The sequence below is a fragment of the Bos indicus x Bos taurus genome, chromosome 10 (assembly GCF_003369695.1).
Source record: "Bos indicus x Bos taurus breed Angus x Brahman F1 hybrid chromosome 10, Bos_hybrid_MaternalHap_v2.0, whole genome shotgun sequence".
Taxonomy (NCBI): Eukaryota; Metazoa; Chordata; class Mammalia; order Artiodactyla; family Bovidae; genus Bos; species Bos indicus x Bos taurus.
The window spans coordinates 22,154,494-22,166,535 of record NC_040085.1 but is presented as its reverse complement, the minus strand read 5'-3'; the positions used below and the strand labels follow the sequence as shown (position 1 = coordinate 22,166,535).

Here is a 12,042-nt window from a genome sequence, read left to right as displayed (position 1 = left end):
CTTCAAGACTAACAGTTAACTGTTTCACTTTATTTCATAGAGTCAGAGAAAGACAAAAAAAAAAAAAAAATGAGAATAAGGAGGGCAGGGGAATGAATGATGGAGTTCAGAGGATTTTTCAGGCAATGAAACTACTCTGTGCGATACTAAGATGGTAGATACATGTTATTATAAAAAGATTAAAAAAAGGTACATGCTCAAAAAAAAAAAGAGAGAGAAAACAAGAATTTTTTTTAATTGAAAGAGCAAGAGAAAAGCCCTGAAAAAATAAACTAATGAAACAAATAAATGATTTACTAACTAAAGAATTCAAAGCATTAGTGATAAGAATTCTAACTGAATTGGAGAAAAGAATAAATAAGCACAGCAAGAATTTTAATAAGGATCTAGAAAATGTAAAAAAGAACCAGTGAGAGCTGAACATGAAAACTGAACTGAACTAAAACACACTAGAAGGAATAAATAGGAGACTAGGTGATACAGAAGAACACATAAGTGATTTGGAGGATAGAACAATGGAAACCAGAATAGCAGAAAGAAACACACACACCAAAAAAAAAAAAAAAAAAAACCCAGAAAGAGTTTAAAGGATCCTTCGAAACACAAGCATATCAATATCTGTATGGGACCCAGAAGGAGAAAAGAGAGACAGAATGGGGTCGAACATTTATTCAATGACATTAGGACTGGAAACTTCCCAAGCCTAAGGAAGGAGACAGATATGCAGGTATAGGAAGCACAGTAGTAGTAGGAGTAGTAGTAGTTAAGCCGCTAAGTTGTGGCTGACTCTTCAGTGACCCCATGGACTGCAGCCTACCAGGCTCCTCCTCCCTCCATGGGATTTTCCAGGCAAGAGTACTGGAGTGGGTCACCGTTTCTTTCTCCAGGGGATCTTCCCAACCTAGGAATTGAACCCGGGTCTCCTGAATTGCAGGCAGATTCTTTACCAACTGAGCTATAAGGGAAGCGCTATAGGAAGCCCGGCTGCTGCTGCCGCTGCTAAGTCGCTGCAGTCGTGTCGGACTCTGTGTGACCCCATAGACGGCAGCCCTGGGATCCCGTCCCTGGGATTCTCCAGGCAAGAACACTGGAGTGGGTTGCCATTTCCTTCTCCAATGCATGAAAGTGAGAAGTGAAAGTGAAGTCGCTTAGTCGTGGCCGACTCTTCGTGACCCCATGGACTGCAGCCTACCAGGCTCCTCCTATCGGCTGCCTTCTCCGATAGGAAGCACAGAGGGTCGCAAACAAAATAAACACAAACAGACGCATACCAAGACACATCATAATCAAAATGGCAAAAGTTAAAGACAGAGAATCCTAAAGGCAGCAAGAGAAAAACCAAAGAGTCATACATAAGGGGATCCCAAAAGAAAACTCAAATTCCAACGCTTAATCACCAAAAAAAAAAAAAAGGGAATCCCATCAGACTAAGCAGAAACTTTGCAGACTCACCTCATACACCTGTCAGAATGGCCATCATCAAAAAATCTACAAATAAATTCTGGAGTGGGTGTAGAGAAAAGGGAACCCTAGTACACTGTTGGTGGGATTGTAAAATGGTACAGCCACATGAAAACAATCTGGAGCTTCCTCAAAAAACGAACAGTAGAACTACCATGCTGCTGCTGCTGCTAAGTCACTTCAGTCGTGTTGGACTCTGTGCAACCCCATAGACGGCAGCCCACCAGGGTCCCCCATCCCTGGGATTCTCCAGGCAAGAGTACTGGAGTGGGTTGCCATTGCCTTCTCCGAGAACTACCATATGATCGAGCAATTCCACTGCTGGGTATACATCTGAAGACAATGAAAACTCAAATCTTTTTGCTTTCATTTTTAAAACTAATTTATTTTTAATTGAAGCATAGTTGATTTACAATGTTTATTAGTTTCTGACGTACAGCAAAGTGATTCAGTTACATATGTTCTTCATTCTCTACTGAGGGACATTTTAGCTACTTCCAGGTTTTGGTTTTATAAATAAAGTTATTACGAACATTCACATACATGTTTTTGTGTTGACATAAATTTTCACTTCTCTGGGATAGATGCCTAGGAGTGTGATTGCTGGTGGGGTTGTATGTTTAGCTTTATAAGAAGCTGCCTAACTGTTGCTGTCCATTTTACATTTGTACAAGCAATGTACAAGAGATCCAGTTGTTCCACATAACCTCATTAGCATTTGGTCTTGTTGCTATATTTTATTTTAGCTCTTCTAGTAGATGTGTGGTCATATCTTATTTTGGTCTAAATTTGCATTTCTCTAATGACCAATGATGGTAAACATCTTTTCTGTTGTTTGTTTTTAATCTTTCATCAAAGACTTCTTTCTTCTGAACCATGATAACTGATTGAGACCACATGTTCATTTTTAAGCTTGGTCCTAATGAAAATCCCTCCTCTCTTTACTCTCCATGGGAGGTGGTTATTTTTCATCAAAGTCTTTGCACTCCCCTTTGCTCCAGCACTGCCTGGGGTGAACACTAATAAGGCTATTAACGACAAATTATTTTCTGAATAGAAGCCCTGTGTTTGGAGACATTGCCTCCAGGTGACAAACATTGTTACAGTGAAGGCATGAGTTGGTACGTGTTTGGAATACATTATCTCTAGATGTTTTTGATTCTAACTAGATTTCATTTTTTGTTGTTTCGTTCAGTCGCCAAGTCACGTCCAACTCTTCGAGACCCCATGGACTGTGGCATGCCAGGTTTCTCTGTCCCCCGTCATCTCCTGGGGTATGCCCAAGGTCATGTCCAGAGGTTATTTTATACAGTAGGGCACAGATCGGCCTCAGTAAGAAGCTCCATGATAATACTTGGGAGTTAATCTTTAGAATGAGACCAGTATGCATTTAATTCTTGGTTTTGCCATTTCTGAACTTGATGACTTTGGGCAAGTTATTTAAACTCTTTAAGCATTAGTTTTCTCATACAGAAGATGCGGATAATAATGGCAATTACCTCATAGGATTTTTCTGAAGATTATCTGTTTTAGTCATCTATGGTTGTGTTACATATCATCCCAAAGCTTAGTCCAACGAGAATTATTTATTTTTCATGATTCTGTGGGTTGACTGGTGCTATAGACTGAATGTTTGTGTTCCTTCAAAAATTCATGTGTTGCAGCCCCAGCCTTCAGTGTGCCAGTATTAGGCAGTGGGGAATTTGGGAGTTGATTAGGTTATAAGGGCAGAGCCCTTATGAATGGGATTAGCACCCTTAGAAAAGAGACCCTGGTGAGCTCTCTTGCCCCTTCCACTACGTGAGGACACAATGAGAAGAATGCTGAATATGATCCAGGTTCAGGCTCTTGCTAAACACCAAATCTTGATCTTGGGCTTACCAGTCCCCAAAACTGTTGTGTCTTTTTAGACATTATTTCTATGACACATTTTTCTTTTTTAAAAGGTCTAGGCCAAGCATTTTGTAGAATTCTCAGGTTCTTGATTTGTTTATTTCTTCATGATGCCACATCATTTGTTTTTCTCTCCCCTGTATTTCCTGTACATCGGGAGGTTTAGAGGCTTGGTTATATTCATTTTAACAGTTTCGACAAGAATATGTCATAGTTAATGTTGTGTATTTGATATTGTGTCACCTAAGGAAACAGTAATGTCAGGTTGTTCCAGTGTTAGTGAGAGTTAAGATGGTGAATACCAGACCACATATTTTCATCTTTATAATCAGTAACTAATCGGTTGTTTTAGACCAGTTAGTTATTGCTGCATAACAAACCATTTCAAAATTTAGTGGCTTAAAACAAGTGATTATTTAGCTCATGACTTCTGGGGATTCGAAATTTGAGTTTGGAAAGTAGTTCTCCTGGTTTCAGTTTGATTTCTTCATTTATCTGTGGTCAGCTGTGGTTTGGCTAGGTGGCCCAGCTCCTGGGTGTTGATGCTCTGTTGCCAGTGGCACCTCAAGTCTCTCAGTAGGCTAGCCTGGATTATTCTCATGACACTGGTAGGGATCCAACAAAGCAAGTGGAAATATGTGAGGACTAGGCTAGGAACTGACATACTGTCACTTCCTCCACATTCCATAGATCAAAATAAATCACAAGTCCAGCTGAGATGCATGAAAGTGAAAATGTTAGTCATTCAGTTGTGAGCAACTCTTTGCAACCCCATGGACTGTATATAGCCTGCCAGGCTCCTCTGTCCGTGGAATTCTCCAGGCAAGGATACTGGAGTGGGTAGCCCTTCCCTTCTCCAGGGGATGTTCCCGACTCAGGGATGGAACCCGAGTCTCCAGCATTTCAGGCAGATTCTTTACTGTCTAAGCCATCAGGACTCAGTTGAGATGCATAGGATAGGGAAAATAGATTCCATCTCTTTATAGGAGACCATCAAAGTCACATTGCAAGAGGTTTGGTTAACAGAAGAACTGGGACCATTTTTTAACATCCACTGATGATTCCCACCTGAATCAGTTATCACATTGTGACAAAAGAATGATTTCTTAATAATTTCTTCTATATTTTGTCTCTAGCATTCATCTTTAAAAAGTCTTCCTTTATTTTCCTTTTCTCTCACTTTTGAGCTTTATTATAGATAACATTTAAATCATTATGTAAAAAACATATATTCATAAAAATTCAAGCAATACAGAAACACCTAGAGTAGGAAGTGAAAACCTTCTGTAGTCCTTCTTTCTAGAGGAACACATTGTTACAATTTTGTACACATTTTTTCATATGTATATATAAATTTGTATATATATGAGAAACAACAGAGAAGGCAATGGCAACCCACTCCAGTACTTTTGCCTGGAAAATCCCATGGATGGAGGAGCCTGGTAGGCTGCAGTCCATGGGGTCGCTAGGAGTTGGACACAACTGAGTGACTTCACTTTCACTTTTCACTTTCATGCACTGGAAAAGGAAATGGCAACCCACTCCAGTGTTCTTGCCTGGAGAATCCCAGGGATGGGGGAGCCTGGTGGGCTGCCGTCTATGGGGTCGCACAGAGTCGGACACAACTGAAGCGACTTAGCAGCAGCAGCAGCAGCATGAGAAACAAAAATGAGATCTTTACACAAAACTCAAGATTTCAGATATTTTTGAAATATCAAAATAAGCATATTACATTAATTAAACTACTAATTAAAAACAACAAAGTGGCAAAACACTTTCCTCAAAACTTTTTTTCTTCCTACATTCTTTGTTTTTCTTGGAAAGGTGGATTGTAAATACAGTATTGTAAATCCACCAATCACCACTTCTACATCTAATTAGCCATTAAGTCCTATTTAAATCCTGTTACTGTCTTTGGATTACATCTTCAACTTGGCCCCCTAGCTACTCCTCAATTTGCTGACTCCTGTCATCCCCAACTTCACCTCCTGCTGCTTGATCTTTCTGCCTCAGTCATGTCAGATTTCTTTCAGTTCCTTGAACTCACTACACTCTTAATGCCTCCTAGACTTTGAACATGTGGTTCCACCTCCTGAAACACCCCCTGCTTACCTTCCCTCCAGCCCAGCCATGCCTGACTACATCATTTTTAGTTTAGATACTACTTCTTCAGGGAGACCTTCTTTCACTCACAAACTGATTTATATTTTCCTGTTTTGTTTCCTACAGTACTTGAAATTAATGTTTTCATTCATGGTCAGATTATAAGTGTCAAAGGGTACAGTAACTGTGTCTCTACTGTCCACCGTGGTATCCTCAGGGCTGGCATAGCATTTGGCACATCATAGGTGCTGAGTAGGCTTCAGTGGTAAAGAATCCGCTTGCAATGCAGGAGTCGTAGGAAACGCAGGCTCAACCCCTGGGTCCAGAAGGTCTCCTGGAGGAGGTCATGGCAACCCACTCCAGTATTCTTGCCTGAAGAGTCCCAAGGACAGAGAAGCCTGGTGGGCTACTGTCCACAGGGTTACAAAGAGTTGGATATGATCAAAGCAACTTCACATGCATGCAGGTACTGAAAATATGTTTATTTAATGAAAGAAAATAGAATGGTATTCTGAAATATTGGGAACTGATACTGAGTAGGGCCCTATGGAGCTCCTGGACACAAAAGCTGTTTTTCTATGTCCCCCATTTCTTTGATTATGGGAAACTGCCTACATTCAGCCTCCATAACCTTTGCGGAGTTCAACTGGCAGATTCAAACAGTTGTTAATTAGAGAAGGGAGAGGATGCAAGATCAGGGATAAACAAACAGTTAAGAGGAGTAATAGTGCAGCCTTGGGGCAAGGTCATGGTTCTCTATCAAGGGATGCACACAACGTCTTTGAGCTGTTTTGTAAATACAAAACCTCTACCACTTGGGAGGAGTTAATGGTTAACTACAGTATGTTGTCCACAAGCATGGAGACCTCAGATTGGTTGGAACCAGAAGGTTGATGATGCTGACTCCTACTTAACTTCACCACCAATCAATCAGAGGAATGTTTATAAACTGATCACACCCTCTTTGAACCATTACTATAAAATTTCTAATTACCCTCTTCAAATGGGGACACAGTTGTGAGAACATTGGGTCACTGTGGTCCCCTTGCCTGGCAAGCAATAAAGCTATTCTTTTGTGCTTTTCCCAAAACTCTGTCTTTGAGATTTAATTTGATTTTGGGGTGCAGAGGCTGGATTTTGCTTCATAATCAGTGTCACAATCCTGTTTCCAATCATTTCCCTCCTCCCTAACCTTTCAGTTTCTGCACCTGTCAGCGTTCTGCCTAGATCCTCTTGCATCCTTGATAAAACTGCCTGCTTTTTATTAGCCAACACCTGCAGCTCTCTTAGGAGTACTATCCTTGGGTGATTAGAGTTGCTTTTTTTGAGGTATAACTGACAAAAATCCTACATACTTAGGATATACAACATGGTAATTTTTAATTTTAATTTAAACAACAATTCAGATATACATAGAAATTATTCTTTTTTTGTTGTTGTTCACAATTAAACAACATGATTTTGATAGGGACAGAGTGGGATAATCAAATAGTTAGCTCAGAAATCCCATTAGAGGATTATAGATAAGAGAGGGAATTTTAGGGGGCCTTGGGGAACCACAGTAAGTTAATAATCACTTAAGAAAGCAAGTTTGTTAAACCACAAAACCAAGCAGACTTGCTTAGCAACAAACCATGCAGCATAAGCATGAGACAGGCCGCCAAACAATAAAACAATGGAAGCATGAGACCCCCATCCCACCCAATGGGCTTGGTAAGTTAATGACCCCTAGGACATGCTCTCTGCTCATATAAAAAAATAATTTATGGAAAGATGACATTTCAAAGTAAAGACCTTCATTGTACTGAGATTTGAAATAATTTTTCCATAGGCCATGACAGTCCTGGCTTAATAATGTAGGAATAAAAAAACTCCCCTGCCCTACCTGGAGGAGGAGCTGATGATAGAAGTATGGTATCTACTCAAGAAAGAGGAAGAAGATGGTCTTTCCCCCCTCTCTACTCTTCCTTTGATTATAAAATTGTAACCCACTATGTACGCAGGACAGTGCAATGCTCACCTCCCCACCTGTAAGCCTCATAAGCATCCTATTCTAATAAATTCCTATTCTAATAAATCACTTCTTATCTATTACTTTGCATCTCACTGAATTCTTTCTGTGCTGAGACATAAAGGACTGAAGCTCCCCTGAAATGCTACCTGGTAGTTTCAATTTGATATGCATATATATTGTGCAGTGATTACCACAATCAAGTTAATTAACATCCATAGCCTCACAAAGTTAGCCCTTTTTTTTGTGTGTGGTGAGTTAAGATCTACTTAAGATCTACTTTCTTAGAAAACATCAAGTACAAGGTACAGTGTTATTAAGTATGGTCACCAAGATGTATGCTATATCTCTGGAATGCAATCATTTTATAAGTGAAAATCTGTACCCTTTGACCAACATCTCCCCACCTCCCCCAGCTCCCAGTTTCTGGCAACCACTGTTCTATTCTCTGATTCTGTGAATTCAATTTTTTAGATTCCACATGTGAGACCATCAAGTATTTGCCTTTCTATGTCTGGCTTATTTTGCTTAGTATAACTTCTAGGTATATAGCCAAAGGAAATGAAATCATTATTAAAGCTGCCTTGCTGAGGGAAAGGCAAAAGGAATTGACCAGGAGTTTACATTCCTCCTACACCAACTCACCCAGTCCTCAACTGCTGCAGAAGTATGAAAGCCCCACTCCTTTGACTCCAAGTTGGGATAAACTCTAAACTCTGAGCAAGAATCTACATTCCAGAGGTCTCCTGCAGAATCTGGCTGAAGTCCAGACTTTGCATGACATCTCACCCTCTTCTGTCTTTCTTCCTTCTCTTTCCTGTTTCCCCAGCTCCCTTACTAGTTTCTCTTGGAAGGGTTTTATTCCTACCTTTCTTTCTTTTCAAGAAATCAGGAAATATTGCTCCCATGAGCCACTTCTAAATTTAATTTTTAATAAAGCTATAATTGGCACATAGCATTGTTTTAGTTTTAGATGTTCAACATAATGATTTTTTAAAATTGAGGCATAATTGACATACAACATTATATTAGTTTCAGGTGTGCAACATGATTTGATGTTTGTATAGGTGTGAAATTATCATTACAGTAAGTCTAGTTAACATCCTTCACCTCAGTTCAGTTTAGTCACTCAGTCGTGTCTGACTCTTTGTGACCCCATGGACTGCAGCATGCCAGGCTTCCCTATCCATCACCAACTCCTGGAGCTTACTCAAACTCATGTCCTTTGAGTTGGTGATGCCATCCAACCATCTCATCCTCTGTCATCCCCTTTTCCTCCTGCTTTCAATCTTTCCCAGCATCAGGGTGTTTTCCAATGAGTCAGTTCTTTGCATCAGATGGCCAAAGTATTGGAGTTTCAGCTTTAGCATCAGTCCTTCCAATGAACACCCAGGACTGATCTCCTTTAGAATGGACTGATTGGCTCTCCTTGCAGTCCAAGGGACTCTCAAGAGTCTTCTCCAACACCACAGTTCAAAAGCATCAATTCTTCGGTGCTCAGCTTTCTTCACAGTCCAACTCTCACATCCATACATGACCACTGGAAAAACCATAGCTTTGACTAGATGGACCTTTGTTGGCAAAGTAATGTCTATGCTTTTTAATATGCTGTCTATGTTGGTCATAACTTTTTTTCCAAAGAGCAAGTGTCTTTGAATTTCATGTCTGCAGTCACCATCTGCAGTGATTTTGGAGTCCAAAAAAATAAAGTCTGTCACTGTTTCCATTGTTTCCCCATCTATTTGCCATGAAGTGATGGGACCAGATGTCATGATCTTCATTTTCTGAATATTGAGTTTTAAGCCAACTTTTTCACTCTCCTCTTTCACTTTCATTAAGAGGCTCTTTAGTTATTCTTCACTTTCTGCCATAAGGGTGGTATCATCTGCATATCTGAAGTTATAGATATTTCTCCAGGCAACCTTAATTCCAACCTGTGCTTCATCCAGCCCAGCATTTCTCATGATGTACTCTGCATGTAAGTTAAATAAGCAGGGTGACAATATACAGCCTTGACATACTCCTTTCCCGATTTGGAACCAGTCTGTTGTTCCATGTCCAATTCTAACGGTTGCTTCTTGACTTGCATGAAGATTTCCCAGGAGGCAGGTAAGGTGGTCTTGTATTCCCATCTCTTGAAGAATTTTCCACAGTTGTGATTCACACAGTCAAAGGCTTTGGCATAGTCAATAAAGCAAAAGTAGGTGTTTTCTGGAACTCTCTTGTTTTTTTGATAATCTAACGGATGTTGGCAATTCCTTCACCTCATATAGTTATGATTTTGTGTGTGTGTGATAAACTTTTTTTTCTATTTTTTTGGTTACTATTGGCATGTGAGATCTTAATTCCCCAACCAGGGTTTGAAACTGAACCCCCTGCAGTGGAAGTGTGGAGTTATTAAGAAATTCTTTGGGCTGCCAGGAAAGTCCCTGATTAAAGTTTTAAGATCTACTCTCAGCAACTTGCAAATACTAAAGATGATTAATTAATTGTTAACTCTAGCCACCATGTTGTACTTCATATCCCCAGGACCTATTTATCTTATAAATGGAAATTTGTGCATTTTGACCACCCTTATCAATTTTCCAACCCTCCTACCCCCTGCCTCTGGAGACCACCAATCTATTCTCTGTATCTATAAATTTCATTTTTTTTTAAGATTCCATATACAAGTGAAAATATACAGTATATATATTTTTTCTCATTCTGACAAGTCACTTTGCATAATGCCCTCAGGGTCCATCCATGTTGTTGCAAATGGCAAGGTTTCCTTCCTCTTAAATGATTTCATAACATTCAATTGTACACATATATATCACATTTTCTTAATTAAAAAATTGTTTTAAAAATGTATTTGGTTGCACCAGGTCTTCCTTGAGGCACATGGGGTCTTTGCTGTGGCATGTAACATCTTCAGTTGTGGCATGCAGGGTCTAGTTCCCTGAGCAGGGTTTGAACTCTGGCCTCCAACACTGGAGGCACGGAGTCAGCCCCTGGACCACCATAGAAGGCCCTATATCACATTTTTTAAATCCATGCACCTGGTGATGAATACTTAGGTTGTTTCTATATCTTAGATATTGCAAACAATGCTGCAATGAATATGGAGTACAGATATCTTTCCAAGATAAGTGATTTCATTTCCTTCAGATAACTATCCAAAAGTGGAACTGCTGGATCATATGATAGTTTAACTTACCAAAAAAAAATGTTTTTTTTGAAGTCAACAACTTTACTGGAAATCACATGTCTAATAGGAAAAGGAAATGTAGCACCAGGTCAGGTTGTGTGAAAAAAATATGTATATAAATTTGTCATGGTTGCTCTATCGACAACTGAGGCAGGCTCTGCCGGGTATCAGGTGCAGCAGTTGCACTTGTCTGAGGCCCCTTTGCAGATGCAGCTCTGGGCACACTCGGCACAGCCCACGGGGCAGTAGGAACAGCAGCTCTTCTTGCAGAAGGGGCATCTGCAGGCCTCGCAGGTGCAGGAGCCAGCATAGCTGCAGGAGCTGCCAGTGGGGGCAGGAGCAGTTGGGGTCCATTTGGAAGAAAGGCAAGGTCCGAGGTCCAAAGCAAGTGTAGAAGCACATCCCCTGGTCCAGTGGGAGGTGTACTTTAAAATTTTTGAGGAAACGCCACATTGAGTTTTTTTTTTTTTATAGTGGTGTGCACCAATTTACATTCCCATCAACAGTGCACAGGGTTCTCTTTTATCCATACTCTCGTCAACACTGGAATACATTTTCTTAATAAATCATCTGAATATGAAGTTTTGTCTCACTCTGCTCCTTCTGACTCAGGGCACTTGACCTTCCTTTGACTTCTTCCTTCCTTCCTTCTTTCATCCAGGTCTATCTTCAGGTACCATCCTCTCTTTGAGGCTTTCCTGAACCCTAATATAAAATAGCATCCCTCTGCTCTTTCCATCCTAATCTTGTTGCCTTCCATCTCAGTAACTTGCTCCATTTCTCTTTCATAGCACTAAGGACTCTCTGAATTACATACTTATCTTTGTGTTTTGACTATTTCCCTGGTGGCTGCTTCATGAGGGCAGGAACTTTGTCTTTTTTGTTATTGTTGCTCTGGAACACAGCCCCTAGTGGCACTCAATAAAAATCACTTAAATGAATTATTACTCTTTACTAGAGCAGGGAAATGTAATAGTAGAAATTTGGGATCAAAAGAACAAGATACAAATTCTACTGTTAAAATTTATATTTTCCTGAAAATTTTATATAATCTTTAGAACTTTGCATATTTCTTGGTTTTCTCTTTTTTCATTTTGCAACTATTTTTCAGAAATAAATATTTTAATTAGTGTCGTATGGCCTCCTCATAGGAACTTCAAGTTCTTCCTGAGACCTTAACACCATTTTGGATGGTACAAATGAAAATAATTTGCAATGAAAAAAAGAATGGAATGATAGCTGTAGTCCTTGTTTTCTGCAAGCAAGCTCTATAATCTTGGCCATCATACCCTTTTTGTGAAATGACTGGGTTGGGCTGGGTCAACTGTTCTCAAACTTTTGTGTGCCAGGTAGATGAAAATTTCCTGACCCAACCTAAGAATTT

The 12,042-nt window shown here is 39.9% G+C and overlaps 1 pseudogene; it reads right to left on the bottom strand.

The window, feature by feature from the left end:
- Positions 1-10,825: 10,825 nt before the first annotated feature.
- Positions 10,826-11,012, bottom strand: LOC113899622 (annotated as a pseudogene).
- Between the last annotated feature and the right edge of the window lie 1,030 nt (positions 11,013-12,042).